The 9,108-nt window shown below is 37.9% G+C and overlaps 1 long non-coding RNA gene across 1 annotated transcript in view; it reads left to right on the forward strand.

Moving 5' to 3' along the window:
- LOC106964528 (uncharacterized) overlaps nt 1–8,898 on the forward strand; it is a 17,133-nt gene extending 8,235 nt beyond the window's left edge. The window contains exon 3 of the long non-coding RNA XR_001428446.1: nt 8,443–8,898. This is a non-coding gene — a long non-coding RNA (uncharacterized LOC106964528). The remainder of the gene's footprint in view (nt 1–8,442) is intronic.
- The last annotated feature ends 210 nt before the right edge of the window (nt 8,899–9,108 follow it).

Consider the following 9,108-nt stretch of genomic DNA (forward strand, 5'->3'; position numbering starts at 1 on the left):
ACGAGCATTTTACTTTCATGAAATTTTTAACTCACGATAATGACTAACGGGATCCCTGAGCTTGTTTCTCTGACGTCCCTCAGGGAGTGATGGGAGACAATGACACCTGAAGTGTTGCTTACATCCACAGCCTGCTTGGTCTGAACGTGGCGAAGCAGCTTGAAGCTTCATTGCCTCATTAGCAGCCGGTCGCTGCATGTTACGCAGAGCGGGCTTGTAATGTGGGAATCACCTACCTGTCCGGGATAAATCCATCCTCCTGTCTGGGCCTTTCCCCTTTGCCAAGAAACTTTCCAAAGACATCTGATCTGTTTCTTACTCATTTTGCTTCTTGTGGGCTCATTGTTGGTGTGCAAGTAACCAAGAGAATCCGGTTAAAGGATTTTCAAAATAAAAGATCCACCAGACTCAAATAATACACAAAACGGAAATATTTAATTATTTCTTGCGCGGCCCAGTACCAATTGGTCCACGGACCGGTACCGGTCCACAGACCGGGGGTTGGGGACCACTGATGTAGAAGATCTCAATGCTTCAGACTTTAGAGCATTCTAGAAAGGCTAGGCTCTGTTTTTTAACTGTTTCTAGTCTTGGAACATGAATCCACTTTGCAAAGATTTTTTTTTATTTTGCATTTCAATAAAATTATTTTCTACTCAAAATCTGTTCTACAATCTATGCATTTCTTTTTTCTTCTTTTTTTTTTTTTTTACCTCCAAAGCTGTTATGACAATTATTACAATTATCAGCATAAAATGTAGAGCTAAAGTTTTAACTACTACTTCTACTATAACTTTTACTATTGCTAATAATAATATGAATAATATGAATAGTTATTATTATTATTATTATTATTATTATTATTATTATTATCATCATTATATTATCATTTATACATTATTTTTTTCTTTTCTTTCTCACTCACCATCAGGAGTGTGTTGAGTAGACTGAGAGATTGAGAATTTCTAACTTTGCTTTTTCTATCTCTCATGGTTTTTTCTGGGTATTATTCTTAGATTATTGTGGTTGTGGTGCTAGATTAAGAGTAATTTGTTACATTTCTGTGCATAACAACGGGCATTTTGCCTTTTGATGCAAAATGTCGGAAATGGATTTTCCCAAACTTACAGACAACATAGTTTGTAAGTTTGGGAAAATCCATCATACACATGAAGATCATACTCGGTAATACCTCTATGACAGTGGAGGACTGTAGTTTGGCGGTGAGAGGAGTTCTAGGTCATAGCAGCATTAAATCTGCTGCTCGGATGAACAGCACTCTGGTCATTTTTGTTGACAGTGTGGAGAAGGCAAACAGCATTGTTGTGAATGATGTCTTTTTGTCTGTTTCCCTGTTGAGTACTCTTGCTAAAAAAATCACAATTGTAAATGTAACTCTGTTCATCAGTGATGAATTGTAGGTGAGAGAATTGTAACAGCATGGGAAAATTGTTTCCCTGGTCAGAGAAATGCTGTTTGGTTACAAGTCGCAGCAATTAAAGCACATTGTTTCACACAGAAGACGAGTCTTTATGATTCTGAATAAAAAGAATGAGGACCTTAACTTAATGTTCAATGTGTGAGTGGATGAGTTTTATTACGCTATTTATGTAACTTCAGGTACTATGGTGTGTTTTGGTTGTGTGGAAGTTGGTCATTTGGTTCGAGTGTGTCCTGGAAATAATCCCCCTCCTAATAATTCGGAGCAAACTCGAGATGAAGGAGGCGAAAAGCTGACCATCCTCTTCACTATACTGTCTTGGGAAGGCGGAGCATCTTCAGTCAGAGGCTTTTTCAGATTCAGTGCAGTACAGACTGCTGCAGAAGATCTTTCCTGCCAACAGCCATCACCCTCTTTGAACTCTTTGAAAAATCTAAGTTAATAGCAAATTAAAAAAGTATTTTTGAATTCAAATTTGAATTTCAAAAACGCAGAAGCAAGAGGACAATGATTCAGGGAGTGCAGTGACAAATGAAGCAGAAGGGCAAACTTCTGAGAAGACTACTTATAATGAAAAAGAAGTGCATGAAAAATGTCTAAGAGGAACAGATCCTGAAACGTCAAATGGTGATAGGTTCACAGGAGAGGCAGGAAGATAACACTGTGGAAGAGTCAGAGTTTACTAATGTCTCATCAGAGAAAAACAAACAGACAAAATAGAGGATATGGGAAGCAGCCAAAGTGGAGAATGATGGTTTTGAAGTTTCTGTAAAAAGAAAAGTCTGAGTGTGCTAGTTCTTAAACAGAAAATGAAGAAAGAGATACAGAAATGAAATGCTCAGGAAAAGGTTCTAGAATCAGAAAGCAAAATAGATGACGAGTAGGAAGAAGGTGGAGATGAAGATTGGACTGGAGATAGTTTGGTCAGTTTATCTTGTAAATTTCTTGTTCAGCAGAGGAAAAGTTATGGTGTGCAAAATGTTAAACACTTTCTGAAAGTTTCAAAGAACATGAAAAATGTAAAAGAGAATTCTTTTCCTGACAAGAAACGTTTTCTTCTGTATATGAGATCTCAGCTGAATAATAAAAGAAAAGGGGGTTTGATAGAGATTTTTGGTATTATCATTTTGTTATTACTTTAGTTCATATTCAGTCTAATGTTAATCAGTATTATTGTGATTTTTAGTTTAAAGTGTTCTCTTCCTTATGTGTGTATAAACTGACCTGGAGGTTACGACTGTCTGTTTATCTTCATGTGAGACAGTTAACTCTGTGTTTCCCAGACCTTAATTCTTATCAACCAGAATACCTCCTAACTGCCTGTGAGCAGTCGTATTTTGTCTCTTGTTTATCCTCCCTCTTTGTTGACAGTTTGACCTAGAGCTGAACTGGGCTCAGATCGTAGATCAGATATCACACCTGGAACTGAGTTGCTGGTTTGTTTAGGTTAGAAGTTTTACGACCTTTGTTGTTTTTTTCTGGCTGTTCTGCTTGACAATAAAACAGGGGCTCACGCGAAAGCAGACCAGAACTCTCTGTGAACGGCTGATGAGCTGTTGATGGAAAGTTCTCCTTTTGCAAAAGCTTTGTCTATAAAATTCATATACGTTGTCTGTGGTCTTTTTATGTAGGTTCGAGAAAAATACCTATCAGGGTTATAGTGACAAATAAGTTTACCGGTTAAAAACGGAAAACTTAAGCAAGAATTTAACGGTGATGATGAGTCTGAAGTTTGCTATCTGTATTTTTTGTTTTGTTTTAATCCTTCCATATTTTGTAATGAACCACTTCAGAGATTCTACTTTGAATCTGATCTGGGCCAGAGATGTGAGGAAGTGAGTCAGTGTGTTTGATTAAATGAACTTAAAACATATAAATGTTTTGATGGTCCACAGTGATTGTACACAGTGATTGTTTAAATGAGATAGATTGGATGAGAGAATGGGGGGGAGGGGGAAGGCAAATTATTGAGTCATTTAAGCCAGGCTACTAGGCAACTTGCAATTCATTTATTTTTCTTTCACCAGAGTCATATTAATTTGAAGAAGTGAAAAAGGTAGATTAATGGTAGTGAATGACACGATCCAGGCACTGAAGGAAGCAGGGACTGAGCAGTGAATACACAACAGGTGTTTATTGAGGGATCGGCTTTTTCACAGTCAGACAGGCCAGGGTCAGAGCCAGGGAATCCAAATCCAGGTCAGACGGTTCCAGATCTCAGGGTCAGACAGACGGAGGGTCAAAAGCCAGGAGGTCCAAATTCAGTGGAGTAGGTCAGGATCGGGGGCAGGAAGGGCATCTGGACAGTAGGGAAGAGACAGACAGGTTAATAACCAGGCAAATAGCTCAAGTAGCTAACAGCAGGCCTGATGGTGTTACTGCTGAGGGTTTCACAACAATCTGACACTGTGCAGGAGGAAGATCTGTCCTTATATGGCAGTAGCTGGAGATCAGGGTGATGATGATCAGGTGTGAGTGGTCACAGCTCAGCAGCAACTGTGACAGTGAAAGCAAAATATGAGTGTTTTAATATTGTTTTTGTTAATGTACATGCTCCAATCACAGGACAAGAAAGGGTTTTCTGTTTTTACATAAACTTGAAAATGTTTCATGTAAATGTGATGCATAAGATTTTAAGTTTTTGGCTGGAGATTTTGATTTTACAGAAAATGATCAATTGGATAGGAACCATTTCTTTCTTAAAACATTTGATTGAAGTTTTTTCTTTGGTTGATATTTGGAGAGAAATGCATATTCAAAAAAGACAAATCGTTAAAAAAAACAGTTTAAAAACAAACATACAATTTAAAACTAGATCTCACCGGTTGTGCAATGTCAGGAATGTTGTATTTGTAGAGTGTTGAATCCTTGTTATGTCAAATCAAAAGAAGGGTGTAAAATTAAATGAAATGTTACCTTTTCAACTTTCTGCATAAGCGGATGACATTAATGTAGCTATACCAGGGGAATCAGATGTCTTTACTTTAACTGAAATTATTGAATGCTTTGGTATTATTTCTTCATCCACAGTTAATTGGAGCAAGAGTGAAGCTTTGTTAGATGGTAAGTGGACAAAAGAGGAACATAAACTACCTGATGAATTAAAATGGGTGAAAAATGGTTTTAAATATTTGGGTGTTTGCTTGGGGGATCAAATGTAGATCATCTAAAATTGGGAAGGTTTTAGTGAGCTGATGGAGGGTAGGTTAAAGAGATGGAGGCCATACACTTATTATTAATAATCTTGTTGCTTTAACTTTGTGGCATCGCTTAACTATCTTGGAACACCCGCCAAGTCTTTCGGTGAAATTACAAACTATTATTTTAAATTTCTTTTCGGATAGATTGCATTGAGTCCTGCAGAGTGTTTTGTTTCTATCAAAGGAAGCCGGAGGGCAAGGTTTGATTCATTTAGAAAGTAGGAACGCGACCTTCAGATTACAGTTTTTACAGAGTTTTGTGTATGGTGATCAAAATGTTTTGTGGAGACAGGTTACAGGATGTTTTTTATTTTTTCAAAAGTTGGAAATTTAGATTCTATTTCTGACCACTCAAAATATAGTGTAAAGTGTTTGTCACCTTTTTATGTTCATGTATTAAAATCTTGGAACCTCATGGAAACAGAGACTTGGAACGTTCACATCTTTAAAGTGGCTAATACTGGAACCTGTCCTCAAGGGATCTCATCTGGGTTCAGCTTGGGACAATATGGCTATGATTTCTGAACTGTTGATGAAAAGGGGCGTGGTTATGCTGAAACATCTGCTTGAACTTGTTGGAACGGAAATGGATGATGTCGTTTCCTTAGCTCAAAGATTGGAAAATCACTCTATGAACTGTAGGCATATTGCTGCCAAAAATTAGGCAAATGTTATCAGAGGCTGACAAAAAAGTCATAAAGGGATGGCTTAATGGACTTCTAGCACATGATAAAGCAGGTATTTTCTTTAAATTGTGTTCTAAGCCAAAACTGAAAAACTTTGAATGTCCTGGACTTTTTTTTTAGAGAAGGATAAAAATGAATGGACGTTTTTGGATTCTGTGAATGGAAAGATTATGAGATGTGCTAAGGCTTTGAACAAACTAAAATTGAAAGATATAAAAGATACTCCTTAGAAAGATTTTTTTTAAAGTTGGTTTTGAGGTGAAACCTGGATGGGGGTTACTTTATAAGCCAACATTGACTAAAAATATTGGTGATTATAGTAGATAATCTTGTATGGTAATTTTGCAGTTAATGCTTTGGTTTCTGTTATTAGACCTGTTGTTTCAGATAAATGTCCCTTCTGTTCATCAAGATAAAATATTTTTCCTTGTTTTGTATAATGTTTCAGAATTATGGATTTATTGACATTACTAAGAGATATTTGGGAATCATTTAGAGAAAGTTTCACAGAACAGATTTTTATTTTTGGTTTTACATATGACAAAGGGAAAAAGAAAACTGGATGGTTATTGAATTTTTTTCTTGGTCAAGCAAAGTCAGCAATTTATTTGAGCAGAAAATATAAAATTAATAAGGAACAGAATACTGATTGAGTAAAGCTTTTTAAGAGTATGAATAAGAGTGATGTTATTGAAAAATGGATGAACTAAATGTGTTGCGTACAAAAGAGCTTTAATAGACTAGACTAGTGAGAGCTTGCCACACTTATAATTTACTTTAAATAATTCTGAACTTTCATTTATGAATGTGTTAAATTAGGTAAATTAAGTTGTTAGATGTTCATATGGATCACTACTGAGTGAATAAATGAGTATTTCCAAATCAATCAATTTCTCTCTCTCTCTCTCTCTCCCTCTCTGAGTGAATGGCGGAGTGAATGGAGCTGGAGACGGGAGTGTCGGCGTGAGTGGATTTTTGAGTCTTCTTTCTACTTTTTTCTGCAAGGTGTTTCAAACACTTTTCTTTGTACAGTTACTTGTTCTGTAAGTTGGTTTTTGGTTGTTCCAGACTGGTCTGGTAGTTTTTTGCTACCGGTTTGGTTTGGCATTTGGCATCATGCCCGTTGTGGAGGGCGGTGCAGAGTTTGAAAAGTTGACACGCCGTCATGCTGTCAAACTCATACCAACAGTGAATTGTTCAGTAGAAGAGGCAGCTTTAGCTGTTGGAGGAGCGGTAGGTTGTGATAGTGTGAGATCTGCTTCCCGTATGAATGGAGCGATTGTGATTTTTCTTGATAGTACATCTAAAGTGAATGAGTTGGTTGAAAGGGGTGTTGTCATTCATGACCCTTTCACACCGGTTCTCCCGCTGGTTAGTCCAGCTAAAAAGATCATCATCTCAAATGCACCCCCGTTTATTAAAAACGATCTCCTTGTTAAGGAGTTGTCACGCTATGGACAGCTTGTTTCACCCATAAAGATGGTTTCTTTAGGGTGTAAATCTGTGCTTCTTAAGCATGTCGTGTGTCACAGAAGGCAGGTTTTTATGATCCTTAAGGACAGCTAATGAGTTTAATCTGTCCTTTAATTTCAAAGTAGATGGGTTTAATTATATGGTTTTTGCCTCTTCAGAGAACATGAAATGTTTTGGTTGTGGTGCCGAAGGTCATATAATTCGATCGTGCCCAGAAAAACTCAAGAATACACAGTTAGTGAGGGCTGGTGATGGTGGTAGTTCCATTGAAGCGGGCTGCGGTGCCGTCGAGGCGGCCCAGGGTGCCGCCGGGGCGGGCCCCACGGCCGCTGGTGGTCTCACGGTAGTCAGTCGTTGATGCTACTGGAGCCGGGGATCCTGGTGATCCTTCTGTTGTAACTGTAGAGGAACAACATGAGATGCAATCCTCTATAAGTTGTGATCACTTTAATAAAGTTGATACCACTGATGGTGAGATGATACATGATCAGTCTATCAATAGTTTTGATGCAGGTTCAGAGGGAAAAAGATCTGATGAAATTTTTGTGAAAACCTTTGTGAAGATGAAAGCCGGCTTGATGACGATTTGTTGAAACTGTCTCAGAAAAGGAAAAGTTCTGAACCTGCCAACAGCAGCACTAAAGCTCTCAGAGCTAAGAGAGCAAACAAAGCAGGAGAGAGCAGCTTGGAGTCTGATAGTAGCTTTTCTTTGAGCCAAGATCAGCAGAATCTGTATCCTCCTGCTGAAATTAAGAAGTTTTTGCAAAAAACTAAAGGACTCAGGATGATTAAAATTGAAGAATATTTTCCAGATCTAAAATTGTTTGTTGAATCCTCTCGGGTTTTAACAAAGAAAACTGGACATTTTGTTGATGACGTGTTAACAGATCAGGAAATATATCGCTTAAAGAAACTGATTTTGAAAGTCAGAGCTCAAGCACTCACTGCTGCTGATGATGATATTTAGAGAAATATTTTACATGTCTTTGTGTCTTTTCTTTTGTTTCTTCATTTCAAAGTGTGATTTTAAAATAGGCACTTTAAATTTACATGGTGCCAGAGATGAAGAAAAAAGGGCTGAGTTTTTTAGACTTATGGCTCTAAAGAACATTGATATAATGTTAATTCAAGAGACACACAGCACTGTTGATAATGAGAGTGATTGGAAGAAGGAATGTAGAGGGGAGGTCTTTTTTAGCCACAAGTCCAGTTGCAGTGGCAGTGTTGGGATTGTGTTTTCTAAGACTTTTTTGCCTGTTTCTTGTGAAGCAGAGGAAATAATTGAAGGCCACTTATTAAACATTAAAGCCAAGTTCACGCAGGGCCGGTAATATGGGGCCTTAGACAGAACCCCTGTCTCCCCAAAACCCTTCCTACTAAGAACCTCAGCATCACTAACAGTGTTTAAATATATACAACCCCTGGCAAAAAGTATGGAATCACCAGTCTTGGATGAGCACTCATTCAGACATTTCATGCTGTAAAACAAACTCAGATCAAAAACATGATACAATAATAAGGTCATTCCAAAGTGCAACTTGTTGGCTTTCAGGAACACTCAAAGAAATGAAGAGAAAACATTGTGGAAGTTAGTGAATGATACTTTTATTGACCATGCACAGGGAGGGAAATAAATATGGAGTCACTCAATTCTGAGGAAAAAAGTGTGGAATCACTCAAATTGGAGGTAGAAAATAAGGACACACCCAGTCTACTTCCTTTCCCTAAATGGACATCTGCCCCAGATTAGATGTGTCTGTTAGTCTGGAGTTAAAAACACCTGCAGTCATGACACCTTGGAGGGCTGCTGGACAAAGTGGAGTGGCAAGAACCATGGCTCCAACAAGATAAATGTCCCTTTAAACAAAAGAGAGGATGGTGAAACCTCTTGAAGAAGGTAACCCTTCACACATGGTTGCTAAAGATGTGGGCTGTTCACAGTCAGCTGTATCCAAGATATGGTCCTAATACAAACAGCATGGAATGGTTGTTAAAGCCAAGCGTACTGGTAGACCAAGAAAGACATCAAAGCGTCAAGACAAACAACTTAAGGCCATTTGTCTTGAAAACTGAAAAATTACAACTAAACAAATGAAGCATAAATAAATAGGAGGAAGCTGGAATCAATGTATGTGACCGAACCGTAAGAAATCACCTAAAGGATATGGGATTTCAATACAGGAAAGCTAATCAAAAACCACCGTTGACACCTAAACATAAAAGAACAAGACTCCAATGGGCTAAGGAGAGGCAATCATGGACTGTGGATGACTGGATGAAAGTTGTCTTCAGTGATGAGTCAAGAATC

The sequence above is a fragment of the Poecilia latipinna genome, unplaced genomic scaffold (genome assembly GCF_001443285.1).
Source record: "Poecilia latipinna isolate Pla-1442-1.1 unplaced genomic scaffold, P_latipinna-1.0 Scaffold1686, whole genome shotgun sequence".
In the NCBI taxonomy this organism is placed as follows: domain Eukaryota; kingdom Metazoa; phylum Chordata; class Actinopteri; order Cyprinodontiformes; family Poeciliidae; genus Poecilia; species Poecilia latipinna.